Here is a 22,754-nt window from a genome sequence, read left to right as displayed (position 1 = left end):
CCACATGACTTCAGCAACAAAAAAAGAGGTGGGACTATACTGACATTTTTAGCCCTCCCCTTCAGGCCCAATTTACAACAATCCAATCACAAACGGAACGGCAAAATAAAGCCCCGCACTAATTTTTTTTTCAAATTTCAGAAGCTGTTTCACTTGTATATACGTCACGATACGGAAAAGAAGTCAATCGCAAATTCTGTCTCGTGGGGACTTTAAGTAAATAAATGACACTTGCTTCAGAGATGCGTTTAATGGAATGAACACGAAAATTCTCATGCACCACGACTCGCGTCGCAAAAACATATTTAAAGGCCATAAAGTGTTTGAAATCCTCAGAAAGACGAGGGGCTTTTGGCAAAACATGAAGGTCTTAAGCCCCCAAAGCCCACCCCTCGCAATGCCACTGCCATTTCCATAAGATTAACAAATTGTAAAAATCTTTTATATGTGAAGTGTAATCTTTGAAGAGCATTTGGTAAGCCACGCAGATCAAGTATTTTTGTGGCAACGATGTTGGAACTTAGTTTACTTTTGTCTGTTTCAAAAGAATTGCTGCACAACCCATACGAAAATGTACCTTGGTTTACTACAGTAGCAATAGTCTACCCATACCTTACTAAAGTTGTAACCACAGTTTTTGTGCTTCGTAGTAACCACAAATTTACATATGGTCTTGCTATAGTAACCATAATTTAACAATAATTGTAGTAAAACTATGATAACACAATGGTAATCAATATGCCAAAAACATGGATACACATTAAGTGGCAAGAACCTTTTGTAAAAACACTAAATTAAACTTTTTAAAGTTGTGCTGTTTTAAAGGGATACTCCACCCAAAAATAAAAATTGTCCTTGTACTGTTGAACACAAAGAAAGATATTTGGAAAAATGTAAGAAAACATCATTGACTACCATTGTAGGAAATAAATGAAATGGTAGTCGAAGGTGCCCCAGAACTGTTTGCTTTCCTAAATTCTACAAAATATCTAATTTTATGTTCATAAGAGCAAAGAAATGTATACAGGTTTGGGTGGAGTATCCCTTTAAGTGTTTCTGTGGACCAGACAATCACAGGATTTGCAAAAATATACAGGGTCAAATCATTGCAATTTTCCCATTTATATTTTAGGTGCTGTCTAAGCGGGGTGTGACAGCTGTTTTATAATGTCAAAGTTGGTCAATTGGTGCAGTTTGGCGGTCGTTTGCGTCAAAGGCCTGTTTTTTACGAGTCTAACTTTCTGGAAAAATTCTGTGGTTTACAAAGTAGAAGCGGTTCACTTAACGCTTCTATTATAACAGTCGCTCTGTTGTGGCGATATTTTTCGGGTGAGCTTTGCTGAACATCAGCTGATATCGTAGCGTGAGTCTCCAAAACTGTCGAATCTCATCCACAAAGTGCTGCTTGTTCTCCTAAACATTTGCCTTCCAGCACCTCCATCGCACGCCCCCTCTTTTCTCAGGCACTTATCAAAGAGCCGGAGTGAGACGGACTGAATGAGAGGGTATATCAAAATGAGAAGTGTTCGTAGGTTTCAGCTTGTCGTAATGAATTTCCCTTAGAGGTATTGAAATGCTAATTTTTCGGTTTGCAAACTAGCCAAATCGTGAGGAAAATTTAGGTGGCTCAAAGCAACCCGACATTAACTCTTCGGCTCTTTAGAGAACACCTCTCTCTTTTTCTTGTTCTCTTTTTAATGCATAAAATGCTTTTGTCTTCAATGATCATAAATCCCGGTTTGATTTTCTTTATTAACCTCCCAACCACCAGTTTGCTATGTAGACGGGTCAATGGTCTCGATCAATACAGAGCATAGCTGAGCCAAACCCATCTGTTACAAGATCAGAGATAGTGGAAGACCCCCAACTATACACACCCATTTCAAAATGTGCTCAAAGAAATGTTTAGTTACTGTGTTATGTCGAATGCTACATGAAACTGAGCTTTAGTCATATTCACATGATCATAATGCAATATAAACTTACTTTACATATTGCAAAATGTTATTATGCACCATTAAAACTGAATTTGCCAACCAGCATACAAAATAACAACCCTGCTTTTCCATTTCTGTCCACACACACACACACAAACACACACACAGGCATGTGGGCTTTGAGTGATTCCACAGTCTTTTTGGAGAGCTGCCAGTGTGGCTCCTGTGGGTACATTTCTGAGAGAGAGAGACACAGACACAGAGTGAGACACAGACACAGAGTGAGACACAGACACAGAGTGAGACAGAGAGGAAGACACAGACACAGAGTGAGAGAGACACAGACACAGAGTGAGAGAGACACAGACACAGAGTGAGAGAGACACAGACACAGAGTGAGAGAGACACAGACACAGAGTGAGAGAGACACAGACACAGAGTGAGAGAGACACAGACACAGAGTGAGAGAGACACAGACACAGAGTGAGAGAGACACAGACACAGAGTGAGAGAGACACAGACACAGAGTGAGACAGAGAGGAAGAGGAAGACACAGACACAGAGTGAGACAGAGAGGAAGACACAGACACAGAGTGAGAGAGACACAGACACATAGTGAGAGAGAGAGACACAGACACAGACACAGAGTGAGAGAGACACAGACACAGAGTGAGTGAGACACAGACAAAGAGTGAGTGAGACACAGACACAGAGTGAGAGAGACACAGACACAGAGTGAGACAGAGAGGAAGACACAGACACAGAGTGAGAGAGACACAGACACATAGTGAGAGAGAGAGACACAGACACAGACACAGAGTGAGAGAGACACAGACACAGAGTGAGTGAGACACAGACAAAGAGTGAGTGAGACACAGACAAAGAGTGAGTGAGACACAGACACAGACACAGAGTGAGTGAGACACAGACACAGAGAGAGAGAGACACAGACACAGAGAGAGAGAGAGAGACACAGACACAGAGTGAGTGAGACACAGACAAAGAGTGAGTGAGACACAGACACAGACACAGAGTGAGTGAGACACAGACACAGACACAGAGTGAGTGAGACACAGACACAGAGAGAGAGAGAGAGACACAGAGAGAGAGAGAGAGACACAGACACAGAGAGAGAGAGAGAGACACAGAGAGAGAGAGAGAGACACAGACACAGAGAGAGACACAGAGAGAGAGACACAGACACAGAGAGAGAGAGACAGACACAGACACAGAGAGAGAGACAGACACAGAGAGAGAGACAGACACAGAGAGAGAGACAGAGAGACACAGACACAGAGAGAGAGACAGAGAGACACAGACACAGAGAGAGAGAGAGAGAGAGAGAGAGAGAGAGAGAGAGAGACACAGACACAGAGAGAGAGAGACACAGACACAGAGAGAGAGAGAGAGACACAGAGAGAGAGAGAGACACAGAGAGAGAGAGAGAGACACAGAGAGAGAGAGAGACAGACACAGAGAGAGAGAGAGAGACACAGAGAGAGAGAGAGAGAGAGAGAGAGAGAGACAGAGAGAGAGAGAGAGAGAGAGAGAGAGAGAGAGAGACACTTTCTTACCGTTTTTTCCCTCTCTCTCTTTCTCCTTGTTATGCGTCTTTTGCTGCTATTGTTTGCCTGTCACATCCTGAGGGGAAACGGTGTGGATGGGGGTAGCAACGGTGACCTGTTTCACTGACAGCACATATTTTATACTCATTTTCGTTTTCTCCAGCTTTTCATTAAACCACGACTTGAACTTCTTGCCAAAACGACAGGGCAGAAATCTCACTGAAGTATTGAAGTGGGCGAACGTGTGGACCGCCCTGTGGCACAGTGGATGGTCAACATAAGATATTTTTTATTGTTTGTATCGAGCCGTTAGATTTTTTGACATTGTGTCCAAAACAGACACGCTGGTGTTTGTATTTAAAGAGGGGGAATAGATGAATGTGTGCTAATGTTTATTTCTTACTGTAAACCGCCGTGACAGTTTTTTGGCAGCTTTCTGCCTGTCTTGAACCGATCCAGACTTGCTTTTCTCATGAGCTGTATTTTAGAAGTTGTACCAGACTACTGTCGGGACATTTTGTTTATATTTTTGTCTATGTTGTTTTTATGTTTGAAGCATTAGACCAAGTTATCTCAGCCAGATCTATTGAGAATTCATAACTATATAGTTAGAACAAAAACGAATTTCTAACAATCACTGGCTTTACTAAAACGTTCGAATCAGATCGTACAAAGTCTCATTGGTCCAAAATTCTGGTCCACATACTGTACTGTTTGTTAAACTTCATATATAATTTACTTTAGTTTTTTGTGTATACTTTTTGTGTTTACCTTTAGTGTGGACACGCAGATTTATTCGTGTGGCACCTGGTCGGCACACAGCGTCTGTTTATGTGGCTCAGATTCATCAGCCCACATCAGGCTTACAGAAGATTTTCTTGTGAAGAGAAAACATTTTCATCCTTCTCTAAGTCCGGATAAGAGGATGATGCCGTGAGCTCGCACGTGTGCGTCTGTGTACCTCATCTTCAGTCCTGTCAGAACTGAAGCGTTTCATTTCACCAGCAGCAAAATCCATGTGAAATCTGCATCGTAGATTTAAAAGCTTTTGGCGTTTAGCCCTCAGTGTTTTTCGCTCCGGATAACTCCGTCATTTTAGCTTACAGAGCGAGGCTGTCACGGGTTTCCTGAGCTGTCAGTCTTGTCTCCCGTGGGCTGTCGCGGGGGTCTCTGATTCTCAAACCGGCAGGAGTAAAGTTTTTTTCTGTTCTCTTCACCCTTAGCATGCATGACAGGTAAACCCTCCGGTGGGCCCCCACACCCCGCTGTTTCACCTAATTGGTAAATGAAGTCTCGCCTCTGGCGAAACCGAGCGGTATTACCCTACCCCATTTATTCAGGGACTAATAGAGCAATTTTTATCATTTCGTTGGAGTGGAAGAAAGGGAAGCAAATCATTTTAAAATGAATCATTCCCCGGCGCGAAAAACGTGTTTGGGTCAAATGGTTCATACTGTAGATGTGTTCTGGAGGCAAGCTTTGAAGTTAATGGCCTTCCGGTTAAAAGTTTCTTGAGTAAAGATGTATCGCTATGCAAGTAATATGCGTTATTTAAGATAAGTATGAAATATGTCATTGTATGTCACGAAACATTTTGAACACGATTCATATCATTTCTATGGTGGTATTGTAATGGAAATTTTCGATCCTTGCTTAAAAACTTTCCATTGCAGTATGATTTAGGTTACGAACTTTTGATTGATCTTGTGATAGTTATTTTATCCCTCGGTTACCTTGCCAAGCATATTTTATGTCAAAATATCATACTAACTGAACGTTTTCCTTAAAGATAAAGAATTAAATTGAATTATTTTTGTATACATTCTCAGATCAACCTTGCGAGAACTGCAATGGTGACAATTTTTAACTTTCGCCTATTTGTCGCCACCGCTCTTTGAAAAATAAAATGTTGTTTTTCCACATTTGGTGGGTGGAAGTCAAATGATGGCAAATTGACATTTTCAAATTAGAATGGTTATTTTAAGCCTTCTCTTGTGAGTATGCTTTCCTGTAGCTCAGTGGTAAGGTCAAGGGTTTGATCCAAGGGCATTGCACATAATTAGAAACAAGTCGCTTTGGATAAAAGCGTCTGCCAAATTCATAAATGTAAATGTAAAAGTCCTTGTAAAAACATTGATGAAAAATGTCTGCTTATGTACTTGCTCAGTTTCTGTTCTCTATTTATTTGTTAGCTTGGAATTAAATGTACAGAATATTCAATACAGCCCAGATCTGCTGTCTGAGGGCAACGTGCGACTGTGGTCACAGTTTTCCGTCTACAACTGTGCGCTCAACAGGATAGAAGCCATGAAAACATCCATTTCCGCCGACACAAAGTCCAGGCCCTCCAATATCCCATCACCCCCTGCGAACATCCAAGCTGTCATGGCAGGCTGAGCCGTGCATCGTCTGTGCCAGAACGCGGCAAGACCGGATCCGGCCGGCAGGCTGCTAGCTCCGCCCCTCCAAGCTGCCTCGTGTACTAAGCACCTTGCTGTTAGCCGGAAGGAGAGGTTTTTTGTCGTATTTGAGTGAAGCGCTTAAAGCGTGTAGTGCCTAGTGAGCTTGAGGAACAGTCAAACTGTCGTGTTTGAAGATACGTGACTGTCAAAGTTCTGGCTGTGTGCTTTGAGATTCCCAGCAGATGGTTGGGCTCATATCCAGACCTGACCTTTTAGCTTTTAACAAGACAGTTTTGCTGAAAGTATATGAAAAATTAAGTTAGAGAGATTTGATATGCAGCAGAATTCCATTTATCAGACAGACAGTCGAGAGATTTTGCAAGTAAACTATTGAAAGAGGGTTCTTTGGTTGCAGTACTTTGACAAACAATGTTGTTTTTATCAAGAGTTTTCTTTGTTGATAAAAAAAAGGTGTACTTTTTATTTATAGTCAGATCTTCGTGTTAGTTCATTTGTTAAGAGGAGCCCTCTTGGGTTCTTTTAATAATTTTTTTATTCACCTAGTTTACACGTTTTTTCGCTCATTTTGCCAGGATCAGACGTGACAGATCCAGGTGTGTCTTTGTAAAATAACTTTTAAGAAACACATTAATATTATATATAAATCTGAGCAGTTGTACCAATAGTAACTCACAAAACTTTACTTTAAGACATTTAAGGGGTAGTTCACCCAAAAATAATAAAAGCTGTCATCATTTACTCACCCTCTTTTCATTTTAAACCTCTATGACTTTCTTTCGCAAAAGGAGATATTTTGACGAATGTGGGTAACAAAATGTTGGTCTCCGTTGACTTCAATTGTATGGCTACAAAACCAATGCAAGTCAATGCAGACCGACGGTTTTCAAAATCGTAATTTTTGTTCTGCAGAAGAAAGTCATACAACAGGACGAGAGGCTGAGTAAATTATGACATAGTTTTAAACTATACCTTTAAGAATACGGCCGCGGTACAAAGCGTGTCACTTTCTGTCATCGGTCATTCAGACCTCCCAACTAAAAGTGATCTCGAGACAAGGCTTGAGGTTTTTGAAACTGTGTAAAAGTTTTCACGGCAAGGCTCGGAAAGGACTCGTCCGTGTTTTTTTTAGGGGGCTTGTGAAGTGAGAGGCTGGCAGTGGAAACTGAGAGGATTGTGCACCGCTTCAGATCCTTTACATAATCCAGATCCTGTAGCCCTAAACGACTTCCTCTCGGATCAGCAATATTCAGGGACATGAAAATGGAAAGCTTTGTGTTTTTATGCGCTGAAACAAAAAGGACATTGCTGAGCCGTCCAAAATCATCTGTAGACGGCCCAGAGCGCAGAACACAACCCTCACGTCAAAGTCAAACAAATGTGCTCTTGAATTCGAGACAGAATTGTTCGTTTTTCTTCGCATGTTTTAAGTTCGTCGGCCTGCGCACAATACAAGATCATTATGCTTAAATTCTGTCTCGCTGGTGTTTGTGTTGGGAATCATCCACATCTGAATTGAGTTAAACTCCCCTCGTTATCATGGCCGTGGTCTGTTTTCACTTTGGGTTCTGGTCGTTGCCGAATGACAAGTTTGTTCACAGCAGACACCGTCTGGACGGCTACATGACTACATTTCTCCGGCCGGTGCACGCGGTGATATGAGAAACCGTTATTACTTCTATGCCTGAATGATTCGAGTCATTGAGGTTTATTGTACAGAAATTGCCTCTTTGGCAAGAGAACGTTCAGACTGTGGGGGGAAAAAGCCTGGCGAGAATTTAAATACAGTGGTGGAGTGACTGGCATGAGTAAACATTCCAGTAAGGGGAGGAAATTGTTAAACTGTCACTTCCTGAATTGCTTCCTGCACTACGGTTTGCCCTTCAAACACAAAGTGGATGTCGTTCAAACACAGACACACGGTACCAAAATGATCGACAGTTAGATGGCAAAAGATGAAGTCATCACTTCCTGGAAGGGTGCCAATCAGAAGCTAGCAGACTCGACAGGAAGTTGAGGGACATTTTTGGCCTTCCTTTAGGAAAAAGGTACCACGGTTTGATTATAAAAAGTTACCATGATTGCACTTTTACTATATGACCGGTTTTACTGCATATACCATGGTGAAACTATGCTTACTGTAGTGAGACTTTGGTAAATTATCATGGTTACAAGTTTTACTACAAAAGTGGTAATACCATAATACTTTTATGTACTGTGACACAGAAAATACTTACCATAGCGATTTAGAATTTACACCAAGGTACTTCAAATAATACTACGCTATTACCACAATACATGGCCATTACCGTGGAAATATAATATCATAGTATCATGCCTAAAAGACCTTGGTAAAAAAGAAAGTAAATTGTTTCAGTGTAAAACACCTACATATGCAGATAATGTGCATCGATTTTCATCTTTCATCTTCTCCATCACATGTTTTTGATTTCTGTGCTTGAATATAGCATTTAATGAAGGGTTTAGATAACCGGCAGTTTTCAGTAATTATGGTCCGCTGTTGTGTTTCTCTCTCTCAGTCCAGATCAAGACACAAATATCTGTCACCAAGTGGGCGTGTTGACACCAGATTTTTTGCTAAAAGCTATCATGAAGCTCTTGTCAGTTTCTCACTAGACCCCCGCATTTCTAACTCCCCCGAGATGAGTTTTTTCCCGTTTGAGCTGTTGGGTTCACCTTTTAATTTTTGCATTTTCTGCTCGGGGACCAGATGGAAGCCCCCCCTGTATTTTCATTAACCGAACCGCTTGACTCCTCCCTCGCCGTTGCTCCGAGGTAAATGCCGTTATCTGGGATCTCGGTGGGATTTCGAACGCTTCTGTAATCCTGTCATTTCATTCATGGATACCTCCAGGGTTACGCTGCTGTCCTATCTGCCTACCTGTCCGTTTTTGCCTGCGAGGAAGATTTTATTCCCCTGGCGCGCACACACACACGTTGTGAACACCTACTCATCTGTTCTCCTATCAGAGCGAAACAGTGCTCGCGTTGAGGATTACGCGGAGGGCGTGACCTCTTTTACCTGATCAGCCTGACGGGATGATGTTTCGCCCTGTGGAGAGAGAGAGAGAGAGAGAGAGAGAGAGAGAGAGAGACAAAGGGAAGTGCATATCTCTTTGTGTGATTTTAGGGAACGTTGTAAAAGTATGTATGTTGCAATGCATCATTGCATTTTGTTTGTCATTTGTTTTTGTGTTAAATATTATAGTATGTAGCTCAATTCACTACCTTAAGATTCATTTTACAAGTTTAAACACTGTTGAATACTTACGTTTTAATTATACATACTTTAAAGCCGAGCTGTTGCTTATTCCTGCATTTAAACCTCACATTTCCAATAAAAAAAGTCAAAGGGGACTTTTTGAAGCGCAAAGAATTGTGGGTAAAATCAGGACATAAAGAATGCCCAAATGGACACTTTGAGAATCCGCTTCAGATAGCATACCATCTGGACATTGATCATATTATTAATTTACAATGAAAATGTACTAATCCTAATCTTGTATACTATATTGCAGGGCTGTTGTCCCGGGCCGTGCAATGAGAGGGGGGCACTGAATGTATGCCTATCCAGCCCACCCATGAATTCAACAACAGCTCTCCTTCAAAGTGTGTATCGACTGTAATCTTGAATGCAGTCCAGGTTATTTTATCTCATTGGCAAGCGAAGCGCACTGTCCCTCCCGTTTCTTAATATACACCGTGTAGGGGTCAAACGCTGACCTTTTTAAAGCAAGGACGGCGGTTGTATACTTCAAAACCATTAGCCCGCTGTTGTGTCTCTCGAATGCCAACGGCTAACTGAGAATAATGGTTTCATCCAGGACAAATTCCATCCTCTCCCGGTGAGTTCCTCTTATTTGTTACCTGCCCGGATTGTCGACCTTGTGTGTAAGCAGCTCTCTAATCCCTCGGCGCTCCTGCCCGGCGTCACAGTCCACGCTGGGGGTTTGCCGCCTCCACGCCTGAAATCTTGGTAATAACTTTCTCTATCGGTAGACTGATCTCCCGCAAGAGGCGCATCTGGACCTCGCCGTAATAGAGTGCTGGCGAGCGTAGCGGTAATAAATGCTACACGATTTACCCAGATAAATATGAAGAAATATCTCTCGTGCGAGTGTATATGAAACTCCGGGTTTTAAGTGGGAGGTGTGTGTCAAGAATTTATTCTGGGTTTGTGCGCGTATATAAATCGTTGCTTCAGAACTCTCAGGCGTGTGTGTGGGTGTGTGTGTGTGTGTGTGGGTGTGTGTGTGTGTGTGGTCGCGCGCTCATCCCTACTGGATGCTTCTGTAGTGTGTGTCAGGGGCAGAAGACTTCAGGACGTATGTGTGTTTGGGGGAATGATCTGCCTGCAAATTGCTTTGCATTTGAATTAAACATGTTGCTCGTTCACGCCTCACCGCGACAGACAGGGAAACACGTCGCAGGCGGAGAAAATGACTTTTTAAGTGGGGTATTTATGAGAAGCGATTGTATTCATTGGATTATAATAAAAAAAACAGCAGACGGCCTCAGTTTGTTTTCCCGAACAGATGATGGCCTTTTAAGATGAGTTTTCGTTGATTGGCGCTGATAGGAGTCGTAATACGTTAAAAGTGATTTTGTGAAGAAAACGGTCTCTTTTGTGGCAGGTTTCCATTCGAATTCGGGAGTAAACAGATGCAGCAACAGGGTGGATGGATCCACTAGAAGAGTACCACAGTGAAAACATAACTGGTATTCATCTGATTTTATTTTATAAATTTGATTCTATTAAAAAGGTTTTAAGGAGATGGAAACTAGAAGATATACTTAGATTTTTCACTGAACAGATGATGGAGGTTATTTTGAGTTGCGTTGACGGACAACTTCTGAGTTTAAATGGTATTAAATGAATGCAGTAACAGGGTTGAAAAGACCTTATGGACCCACCATAGATACATAGCTGGTATTTATTTATGAGATCCTCTTTGTTCATTTGATTATAGTATTAAAACAATTTAAGGATATAAATGGCTACTAAAAGACAGTCTCTGTTGTTGTTGTTGTGTTTTTCACTGAACAGATAATTGCTTTTGTAGTTAAGTTTATTTTAAATGGCACTGAAAGTCACTTGGTAAGGAAAATGCCAAAGAATGTTTTGTGGCAGGTTTGCGTTAGAATGTCAGTACTGGATGCGGTAACAGGGTTAAAATAATTTAGTTTTTTGTTCGTTTTCTTCAAGTCGAATTGGACACCGTAAGTATAAATAAAGACTGACTTCAAGAAAACAGTTAAACGATGCAGTAACGGGGTGGAAAAGGATGACACCACCGGAGGGCCACACCGTGGAAAGCAATCAGCGAAGGCCTTTTCACTCCAGAACTCATCCATAAAACACCTTCCGTGTGTTTGAGGCCTCTATAAACATCGTATCAGGATATACTCTCTCTCTGTCGGCCTGTGTCCCTCACCGCGTCCTGTCTGAAATGGATATGGCAGTGTGAAATAATAGCGCAGCTAGCGGAGGTCACTGGAAGAGCTGTTGATTGAAGTATTTCGTCTCCTCGGGTGTCACGGCTGTGAAGGTGAACTTCTGCATCTGTGTGTTGAATTCAGCCTTTTGTTGGTGTGCGACTGCAGTCTGACCGGCTTTCTTTGTGAGCGGGGAATCGAAGGTGAAGCTCTCTTTGAGGATTCAGAAAGCGGACTCAAAACGTTAGTTATCCGCCAGCCAGTTTAAGCATAGTGCCCACGTCCATAAATATTATAGGTCTGCAAGCTCTCAGTTTTCTGATTTTGTCGCTTTGCAAATCACAGTGAGGATGAAAGTGTCTTTAGCATGACACAGTAGGAGAGGAATATCTCTGTCTAACTGCTGGGCAGTGTGTTTTACCGACTCTCCAACAGATACGAAAATGGATCATCCCAGTGTAAAGACGAATGGCGTGATGTTTCTGTCAACGAGCGGCTAAAAGTGACTCCCTAATTCCAACACGTGTCCTCATAATGACTCTCATCCGCACTGTTTTAACTCTCTTTTTTAAAGTTTTTCTTTAGTAATCCTCTTAAAATGGCAGGAGGACCAGTGGTTGGTCGGCTTATGCGCTCAGCTATCAGATTAGGTTGTGAAACCAATTAGAACTGGCTAATAGTCATGCATCCTCATTAGATTTTCATTTTTTTTGCAGAAATTTGTTTTTCATGTAGCTGTGGTTTTTGAGATATGTAAAGAAATGGCTGAGTGGTTTTGTGTTCATGCATTGGAAGTCGATGGCGGTCCATGTCATTTGGTAACCAATGTTCTTCAAATATATATCTTCGTGCTCTGCAGAGGAATAAAAGTTATACAGGTTTGATATGACATGAGAGAAACTTTCGCTTGAAGTTAAAAAAAGATGTTTATGTGCCCTTTGGAAATGTAGGTTGCGTTACAGGGCATCTGTGTGTGTGTGTGTGTGTGTTCGGATGTTGTTCAGCAATCAGCTGGCGAAATGGAGAGACTGTTGTCCGTAGCTTTGAAGTTCCCTTCGAGCCGGGCTGGACTCTCACAGATGACAGAACAACTTAGCCATTAACGGAGGCAGAAACCGGGCCGCCGTCGGATTGCCCCCTCATCCTCTGTCTCTCTCTCGCTCGCTCTCTCTCTCTCTCTTTCCATCTATCTCCCCTTCCTCGCACGCTCACAGCCGTGTAATTGCATTTTTTGGGGGCAGACGCTGGAAAGTGGCGAGATGTATAATCTGCTCTCCCTTCGCCTTACGGAAGCTCTTTCATATCTGAACGTTGGAGAAGAGATGAAATTAATTGGCTCGTATCTAATGGCGATGTCGCACGTCTCCAGGTCCGCGTTTAAATGATAAAGGCGGCGGAAACCCTCTGCGAACGAGCAACCTACGAAACAAATGACAGAAAATACGGTGCAGGGCATCATGGGATATATGAACGCTTCATGGATCTCATCATAATGTCCATTAGAACACATGTCGGTCAGGACAAGATCTGCTTTATCGTTGAACATGCTTGCCAGACGAGTTATAAGAGCTAGTTTTATGATGTGCCAACCAGTTTTTTTCTTAAAGGGATATTCATCCAAAAATGTATAATATATAATTTATTTGCGTTGATGTGGTTTCCTGTGCATGACTCTTTCTTCTGTGGATCACAAAAGAAGATATATAGAGAAATGTCTCTGTGGTTTTTGGTTACGAACGTTCTTCGTTGTAAAATGTTTGTTAGTTTTTTTATGTAGTTTCGTGTCGCTTGCTCAAGCTCTAGCTAGCACATAATTCACACTAAATTTGCCGAAGCTACGATCCTTATTAGTCTCGGCAAGCGACAAAAGCAATTAGCACGATGTGCAGTTCATTAATTACCACGGCAGCGAAGAAATGAAACGCGAAGGAATATATTTGATATCAGTCAACAGAAAACGCAACAGCGAACAAGCGCGTGCAAGAAATGGAAATGGCTGTGCGTGGCTGCGACCCGATTGGCCGGCTGTTAGTTTTCTTGGCTCGCGGGGGCGGTTCTGCCCGTCCTCTCATCCATCTTTATCACTCGCCAGACTGTCTCACCTCCAGACGAGGCCGTACTCATCCACAACTCTCTCTCTTTCTCGACACACACTCCTGACCGAGCTGCACATCCTACACACATGCGCCGCCACAGTCACACTTATTCTGTTGTGTGTGCACTGGAGTGTTAATTAGACTTTGAGATGTAGAGCTCTCTCTCTCTCTCTCTCTCTCTCTCTCTCTCTCTCTCTCTTCTCTCTCATCTCTCCTCTCTCTCTCTCTCTCTCTCTCTCTCTCTCTCTCTTCTCTCTCTCTCTCTCTCTCTCTCTCTCTCTCTCTCTCTCTCTCTCTCTCTCTCTCTCTCTCTCTCTCTCTCTCTCTCTCTCTCTCTCTCTCTCTCTCTCTCTCTCTCTCTCTCGTCCATGGTCTCTTGAGAAGGGGGCGTTATATGCCAGGGTTGTGGAGGGTATCGGTGCCAGCTGTCTCATCTGTGGATTGCTGCCAAGCGTAGAACTCTCTCTGCCCGTTCCTGCAGCCCGTTCCTTCAATTTGTTTATTTATCCATTTGCGCTCAGCACCGTGGATGTTCATGAAGTGGGCATCTGCTGCGTCTCTCTGGCTCTGCCCTCTATGGTTTGTTTGTGCCGCGAAAGTGACGCTGGGGTGTCGGCAGACCGCTGGCGTCTGTCACTCATCTCCAGGGATTGTCAGCAAGGTTGTGAGCAGCAGAACAGACAGTCGAGCTTGCGGTCCGTCCCGAGTATTAAACATGGATCAAAATCAATTCACTAAAGAAACGAGCGTTATCGTGATATTTAATCAAAGTTTCATTCAGTTTGGTAGATTTTGCTTGTATTTTCCTTCAGTGAAACGGCAAGTGTGATGTAGCGGTTTGTATGTTAACATGGTATTGTATGACTAGGGTTTTCTGAACACAATGTTTTGAATATATCACAATTTGATGCTCCAATTGGTTGCCAAGGTGTTGCTAGGTGGCTGCTAAGGTGTCCTCAGATGGCGTTGCTATGTAAGATGCTAGGATGCTTTCAGTTGTTCTTTGATGCTGTAAATCTCAGTTATTCTGGTCTATGGTTCAGGTCTGAAGGATGTTTTGCTTGTTTTATGGACTGCCAGGAAAAATAAATAATTAACTTTTAGCAGTCTATGTTTTATGTACTTAGAAGTAAGTATACTTATATTCATATACTACTTTACAAATATACTACTTGTACTGACAGAGAAGTGTAGTATTCGAAAGTATGTTTGGCCTATACTTGTAATCAATCTTTCATTTTATTACTTATAATTTATATGAAAAGCAAAGTATACTTTGAATAATTTTAAGTATGATGTTAGGTTTGTTTAAAGAATACTTGCATTCGAAAGAGTAGTTTACTGAAGGAATACTTTAAAGTGTACTTTAATGAAGTTTTGAAGTAACATTATACCATTAGTCTTATAAGTTCACTTGTACGGTGGACGTATTGTTTTAAACCAAACTGAAGTATATTTAAAAGTATACATTTATTAACCAAAAATTTTACAAATTTAGTCTAAACTAGCATTGAAATAATACTATATACATAAGAGTACACTACTAGTGCATTAATGTAAGTATACTTACTTCATAAAGTATGCTTAAAATAATACTTTTATTTTACTTTATGTATACTTAAAGTGATAGTTCACCTTCAATATAAAAATTCTGTCATCATTTATTCATCTCTTGCCAGTTCAAACTTGTATGACCTTCCTCTGCAGAACACAAAAAGATGTTTTGAAAAATAACAGAACGGCACAACCCGACAATTCACTTCTGTCGTATTGACACAAAACCAATGCAAATAAATGGGGGGAGGAAGGACGAAATTCAGGTTTGAAATGACAAGAGGACGAGTAAATAATGACAGAATTTTCATTTTGAAAGTGAACTACTCCTTTAATAAAATGAACTTTAAAAAATACGTATTTTTCTAAGTATAAATGTAAAAGCACTTTTTAAAAACCTCACGTGATTTGAAGTATCATTCACATCTGTAGCGTAAAGTTGAAGTGATGCTTAGTTGGCAAACACCATTGCTTATTAGTCTCTTTCTTTCTTGCACTCTAGTTGAACTCTTGTTCTGTGCGAGACCCACATCAGCTGATGAAGTCTCGTAGCGAGAGTGTTTCCAGTTTTAGCCAGACTTTAGTTGGCAGGGAGTAGCTGCCGCTGTAGTGTTTTGACTGCTTCCACCCCGCTGCCTGCTTCTGCGCATGCAAGAATTCCCCCTTCGCGGTCAATAACGCTAGGAGAGATGCCACGCGTCACTCGTATTTGATTCCTTTTGCGTTGAAACGATCAGAAGTTTAGAGGCCGCGGGGGGTCTCGGATGGGAGAGATCCGATCTCACTGGACGTGCTGGAATGCAACAGGAACGCATTTCTAAGTGCACTTGGGATTTGTTTCTTTGTCTCACACACACATACACAAACTTATCTGATCATTCTGTATATTTGCTTGAACGTGTACCATCTGCTAGATATCCATCCTGACATACGGCTAAACATTTATTCCTTAAATATGGCATGTGGCATGTTTAGACTTGATTTGATAGATTGTGTTGGACATTATTTACAGGTCATTGAACTGAAGGAGGCCTTTTTGTTGACACTTATTATCAAGTATGTGTAATGCATTGTGAGGCATTGATGATGTGTTGTAATATTGTTTTAAAACGATGCACTATTGTTATGTACAACTGTTTATTCAAACGACCGATGTGCAATCGAAGTCGTTTGTATGACAAAATAATGCATGAGGCTGGTTAGACGTTTTTCTATTTGTATTTTCTCAGTTTACATTACACTTCCAGGTGTTGGAGAATGCTAATTTTAGATATTTAACACACGAAGAAGTGTTAGCGTTATGTTCTCTCTTAGTGCAAATATGATTTAATCACAAACCTTCCTGAATCCCACGTAATGTCACATTTCGGTGTTTGGTATGAAAATGGCTGAATCCCAGTTCACATATTCCAGCTAACGCACGTACGTTTCTAAGAGGTCTGTTAAAGATCAGGGCTGCGTTTCCCGATATAGTTGTCTCTTAGTGCGCTACGAAGACTCTAAAGGTACACGGAAATAGTATAAATAAACAAAGAAATATGTGTTTATGTATCCCTTTATGCACCCTCGCGGTCATACGTTTTCTGCGTTAACCAGCTACATTAACTGGCTGTTGGCTTCGCTTGCTTTTGAAAGTGTCATTTATAATCTCATAATTTGCCATAGCGTGTTAATGTTCTCCACAATCTGTTTTGATTACCCACCAGCCGTATCACATTATTGGCATAAATCACTTATTTGTGTGTCTTACCCAATAAAAGCGCAAACATGCGAGACATACCGACAACCACTATGGCGGGGAAAAAAGACAGCAAGGAGAGAGCCACCAGCAGATGAGTTTTGGGGCTGAGGGGGTTGTGCCGTCCAGTTTGTCTTGACAAAGTGCTGCAGTATTTACGCCCGTGGCAGGCGAAATGTTTGTAGAATCGTCTCTTCTGACATGGTAGCCAGGGGACTAAAATGTCCTCATATGAAATGCACATACACTAACTGGCTCCGCAGACGGCGACGTCGCTGTCTCGCTGCCATAGTTTGACCGAACTCCCAATAACAATATTATAGATTTGAAAGCCTTTCCTGTAAAAGGGTTTGCCAGCTGATGTGCCTTGGGATAATAGGCTATAACTAAAAAAGCAGCCCTGGAGCAGGGAAACGCAGCCCTGGAGACCTGGAAAACATCTTCTGTGTTAAAACATCTGCTAAACATCCTAGAGCAGTTTTACATCAATTCTAAATGATAAACATCTTACAGACGTGTCAATATGACATATGAAAGCTTACGTCTCCGAGACATTGCAGATGAGCAAACTATGCATCGCAGATGTAAATGCAGACGTCAAATAGACTGTGTGCTATCAAGGATAGGTTTGGGAAAAACGCATTCCAATGTTGCATACTATTTTTAAGTGTGGTCATCTGAACCTAATGTTAGTAAACAAAGTGTTTTTTTAAGTCCCGCCAGTGGTTTATTTTAAACGCAAAGGTTGCAGTTTGTTTTTGAGGTAACAACTTAAAATAAGTTGCATGTTTTTGAACATCACAAGAGTGTTTTCATGTGGCAGCTGGTGTTTTGTCACAGGAAAACTCCATGTTTTGAAGTTTGACAGATTTTGATTTCGATTCTGACATGAATCTTCATGGCAGAACTTAAAGCCGACAGCAGATTCCCCATGAAACATCTACACAGAAGCTCCATCCGTCCAGCTCGTCGTCTTTTCTCAGGCACCAGTCTTGCTTTCTCTTTCTGCTCTGTCATCTGTCAATCTCTCTCTTTCTTTCTCTCCATCTCCGTTATGAAACCGCTTACTCTCGGGTGAGAAATATCTGCGCTTTGCCGTCTGGCACAGCTTCAGACAGCCTGTCAGTGGCGTCCACAAAGCCCTGCGGATCTGGATACGTGTGTGGAGAGAAAAGGGGAAAGTGGCTCTCATTTCCTTCAAATGAAATTTTCTTGACTTAGCCTCATCTGACACCTAAATTAATTCCTGCGAGTTGTCCCTTTACGTTAGGACGCGTGCAGACCGGTCCGGGGCTAAGCAAACCAATCTCATGTTGTTGCCATGGGAGCGCTTTACCCGCTGTCGGTATCTGTCGCCAGATCGAATGCGATCAAACTTCCCGTTCCTTCTGTGAGGATTGCGAAAGTCAGATAACAGGAGGAACGGAAACCAGACTGTTGAGCATGACCAGTTTATTCTGGTGGTTCATACACTGAAGCAAGAAGTCTATAAATGTTTAGTGACTGCAATTTCAAGTCTATTTCAAAGTTCTCAATTTAAGGTGCAGTGATGTGCTCTATGTAAATTTGTCCATCTGCATCTTACTGGTTCTTACGTATGTTTAATTTGACTCTTTTATTTGACAGGAATAGTAAAAAGAACGGAGAATAGGACCATTTCGTCTTGGACGAAGCCAGCGTCCCCATCCATCGTGATCTAGCTGTCAGGCCACTCCTTCTGTCCCATTGTGTGTATTGATGTGTCAAGTTGCTACAAGCCATTAAGGCACAGTACACAGCCGACAGGTAAGTTGATGAACTATATTATTATTATTTTTAGTGAAATTGAATATAGGCTGTATTTTATTAAGTTGCCGTGGCCACCCATGCTTTAAATGCTGTGAGACGATGAATTACTGGGGGAGTGACCATGTCACAATTCGTATTTTATTAGGTGGCTATTTCGTATGAATTCGTACGACTGAGTTTGAATTGTTTTCGCGCCAGTGGTGGTTGGGTTTAGGGGCTTCAGTTTCTCTGATAATCGTTGGTTTTGTATTATTTACATTGTATGAATCCATACGAATTAGCTTATTCGTAAAGTAGTTACGAATTCCTGTAAAATCAGGCTGGATTATACTGTTTTTAATATTATTTGTTGAGCATGTTTTTCTCATTTCCTACTTTTACTGCCTTACGATGTTTTGTCTAAGGGATTCACTTTCCTTATTGCTTTCGTAATTTTAATATTATGTTAAAATAAAGTAAAAACATTTTGTGACAGACCTATTTGATTTTAACAGTATACGTATAGTATGTATAAAAAGTTAACACGTATATTATTGAAAATTTTTAATACTTTGGTAATAAATCTGTTCATTTAGTATCATGTATTGTATTCAACTGAATTAAACCCTTTTCCACGTTAATCTTAATACAGTTAAGCATGGATTTGTGCATTACAAAGACCATCCCCCACGATCGAATCCCTTAAACGCACAGTCTCTCGTGTCTTATGGCTTTCTTCCAAACTGCGCATCACCATCCATTCCATGCGCATGAATTCATTTTCCTCAGCATTGGATGCCCGTCGCCGCGCGGCATCCTCGGCCCGGTTTAATCAGGTTGGGCTGGCGCACCTGTCCAAACAGATGTCCGCAGGGACCACGTGGGGATTTTGTTTATTGATAGCGAGTGCCACTCGCCAGTTTTAGCGGAGGTCACAGGAAGCTCTCCCGGTGTAAGGCGGGTCTCCGAGGAAATGAGAAATCTGCACGTGACTCGCTCATATCATTTGTTTTTAATATCTTATAAGCTTGCTTGTGCCGGGTTTTGGTTTTTTATTTGTGGAGATCAGGGCTGATTCATGTCGCTGGGTTTGAAAGGAAAAGCACGCAGGTTTTTTGCATGAGACAGCATGTTGCAGGAGAGCACCTGTTTCTCAGGTAGAGGACAGCCTTGAGCGAACAGCCTTAACAAAACACATCAGACTTTATCTGAGATGTGTTTTTTAGCTCTTGTAGATGGTCGCTAAGTGAAGAAAAGAGTGTTTCTCAGTATATATAGTGTAAGTAACAGGGTTGATCCTAGCGCTGGTGGAGATTTCTCATATAAAAAACATTTGTGGTAATCGATGTGTCGTTACACTTCTAGTCATTTTGGTTTGCTATCAATTTATAAAGACTATATATCTAATGTAAAATAAGACCAAATCCGGACACACTTGACTGGACTGGATACAAAACTAAAATGTCATTACTTTTAATAAATGAGTTGAAGTTGAGAAAAAGGCAAACACTGTAATATAATTTAGATATTTATGTAGATTGTGTAGGTAAAATAATCTGGATTTTGGTAAATTTGATGAGAAATGTTTCAGTTCATATTGAGATCTTTTGATTGTCTCAGATTGGTCAAGTTTGCATTGTTGACATCTCTTCTGAAACTCTAATGACGGAGACATTGGTGAAATATCTGGGATGCTGTTGCAAAAGTTTCCATTTGCTCTCCATTTCATCTCATCGATGTCTAGGAGAAATAATTGAAAAGGTCCCGTCTGTGAATTATGGGATGGCTGTGAATGTGTTGGGACAAGTCAAAGTTAAGCCTCTTCTTTTCTGGATCTGTGTTTCGGTCGGGAGAAGCAACGCCTTTTATTAAACGTCAGCGAAATGAAGTGGTTTTGATTAGAGACGTGCAGAAATGAGGACGGGAGGAGGTCTCCAGCGCACCAGACTATGTTCCCATCATTTGGAGCAAATTCAATCAGCATTGTTCTACAAAAGAGAAAAACAAGGATTTAATTAGTGTCATTTGTTTGAAAATGCTAAATGATTATCCGTGCGCCCAAAGCGTTCAGCCCTGGAGTGGTTTAGCTGGACGACAGATCAGAAACACACACGCATATAAAGAGGCTTGACTCCAGCTAATCTCGGCAGCCATCGATATGTTTGGTCATTGCAGGTATCAACGATTGATTTTTCTTCCCTCGGCAATTCAATCTCTTTCAGAGCGAGAGACCAGACTTTCTCAATCTCATTCATCATGTGCTGGTTTCTCCAGACCTCTGTTCAGATTTATTTCGGGTAATCTCGCTTTCCCTCTCTTTGCCCTCATCGGAGTTCAGCCCCGTTGAGGTTTGGTATCAACATGCTTTTAGCATCTCCACGTGACGTTCTCAATATCCCGAGGACTTTCTTAACCTTCTGCGCTTTTTCTCTTGATGTGTTGTTTTAGTGCATGGAAGAGAGTTTTTAAAGTATGTTTTTCTGATGTATGCAAGCACTTTCTTCAATCCCAGCGTATGGTTTGTAGAGAGAAATAGACCAATCGTTGGCGGATGTAGATGGCACTTGTGGAGTTCTTAGACTACAGATTTAAAAAAATATTTTTTAAATCTTACCAACTGGAACATGACATGTCATTCCTCAGGAACAGACAGATGTGAATATTTGAACATGTTGTTTTCTTTCGATGATGTGCTGTGTTCAAGTTAACAAACAGATGAGGAGAACGTCTGGAGGCTTAGATGATTATCAGCAAGCAGAAGATACAGACTTGTTCCGAGAAACAGTTTTTCCATTTGCTATACTTTTCCCGATAAAATTTTACAGCCAACATTATTAAAGTCTAGATGTAAAGCTTTGTGTGGGAAGTGTATCTTAGCAGTAGGCTTTGGTATTGCAGATTAATTGATATGCGATGAGTTTATCCCTTTGATACGAGAGGCCTAAATTTAAACCGTATTCCATGAAAGATGAAGAAGAAACGCAGAGGGAGAGTTTAGTTGTCATTTATCGGTGTCACTGCAGGCTCTTAAAAAGTATTGAAAGTTGATAAATCAATTTAGAGAAAATTAAGGCCCTTAAAAAGTCACAAAAGCCATTTTCCAAGGTGTTCGATTGTGTGTCATCTTTTCATATATGTCCAAAAAGGTCAATGCTAAAATTTGCATGAATTTAACCATTGCGTAGGCGAATAGTGGGGGTCCATTTACACCCGGTTATTAAACAACATTGTTGACTAAATGCAAGTTTTCATGCAAATGGTTGAAGGATAAGAAGTTGGAACCATGACTGAGGGCCGTCTCTGGCAATAACCGTGAGGCTACTGCTATATGTGTCGGAAGGCAATTTGCTTATCCTCGATAGGGATAAAACTTGAATTGGTTTAGCCACTCAATTCATTCTCTTGTACTTCGTTCTCACCCTTCTGAATTATGTTGCATTAATAAGGAGTTCACAAACTAAGACTGTGTAGTTGTGCTGTCTTACTATCAGTATATAGTAAATAAGTTAAAGTGTCGCCAATGTGACCGGTTAAAACTTGACGTGGCGTGAGGTATTAATAAAGGTCTGAAAAAGTATTACATTTAGCTCCATAAATCCTGTATATACCCTGGACTGTGATCGGTTCTGTTGGTTGCAGTTGAGGGTTCATGGGACTGACAAATCCTGAATGTTCTGCTGTAACTGAGAAGAGTAAAGCTCCAGTAGGTTCAGTCATCCTGCCGTCGTTCCACACAGAGAAAGAGAGAGAGACAGTAAGATAGAAAGACAGCGAGAGTCCTCCAGGGCCCTTTACCTTCTTCACACCTCATGAAACATGTTATATCGCTTTCCAGACTGAACTGGAAGAAATGGTGACATTTTAGAAACAGGAAAGTTTTATTGAAAGTGTCAAGAACGAATGAATGTGTGTGTGTGTCTCAGGCAGGTTTAGATCATTGCATTATATTAGATTATATTATAAAAAAATGGACGGATGACATTCCTACAAACGGTTGAATTTTTAAGCGATTTAAAAGCGAGAAAACAAATGTGGGAGACGATCGAATATTTTAGGTTTGGATCAGAGACGATTCTGCGAAAAATGTAAGTTTGATGTAAATGGATGTATCCAAGTAAATCTATTAAAACAATTATTTGACGTAATTTGCAATTTTATATTTCAAACAGAGCGCCCTGTTGAATGTTCCGCCATCTTGGGAGGATCGCTGCTAGTACGAT

At 41.2% G+C, this 22,754-nt stretch overlaps 1 protein-coding gene across 1 annotated transcript in view; it reads left to right on the top strand.

The window, feature by feature from the left end:
* The window catches only part of plxnb2b (plexin b2b), a 107,477-nt gene that overhangs the window by 27,820 nt on the left and 56,903 nt on the right, over positions 1-22,754 (top strand). Inside the window, exon 3 of the mRNA XM_079450456.1 lies at positions 18,394-18,552. The gene's annotated coding sequence lies outside the window, so the exon portion shown is untranslated. The remainder of the gene's footprint in view (positions 1-18,393; positions 18,553-22,754) is intronic.

This window comes from Barbatula barbatula, assembly GCF_947034865.1.
Source record: "Barbatula barbatula genome assembly, chromosome: 25".
NCBI lineage: Eukaryota > Metazoa > Chordata > Actinopteri > Cypriniformes > Nemacheilidae > Barbatula > Barbatula barbatula.
Note: the sequence above shows the minus strand (reverse complement) of the source record. Positions and strands in the feature narration are given on the sequence as shown.